This window comes from Eimeria tenella, genomic scaffold (genome assembly GCF_000499545.2).
Source record: "Eimeria tenella Houghton genomic scaffold, Eth_scaff3453, whole genome shotgun sequence".
NCBI lineage: Eukaryota > Apicomplexa > Conoidasida > Eucoccidiorida > Eimeriidae > Eimeria > Eimeria tenella.
In genome coordinates, this window is record NW_013543216.1 from 3904 (window position 1) to 4242 (window position 339).

Consider the following 339-nt stretch of genomic DNA (forward strand, 5'->3'; position numbering starts at 1 on the left):
CCTAGACTCTAAACCCTAGACTCTAAACCCTAGACTCTAAACCCTAACTTATAAACCCTAGCTCAAAAGCCCTAGCTAATAAACCCTAACTAATAAACCCTAGCCACTAAACCCTAACAACTAAACCCTAGCCTGTAAACCCTAGCTTATAAACCCTACTTACCAAACCGTAAACTACTAAACCCTAGGGTCTAAACCCTAGCCACTAAACCCTAGGGTCTAAACCCTAGCCACTATACCCTAGGGTCGAAATCCTAGCCACTAAACCCTAGGGTCTAAACCCTAGCCACTACACCCTAGCTTATAAACCCTGGCAAACCCTAGGGTCTAAACCCGTCG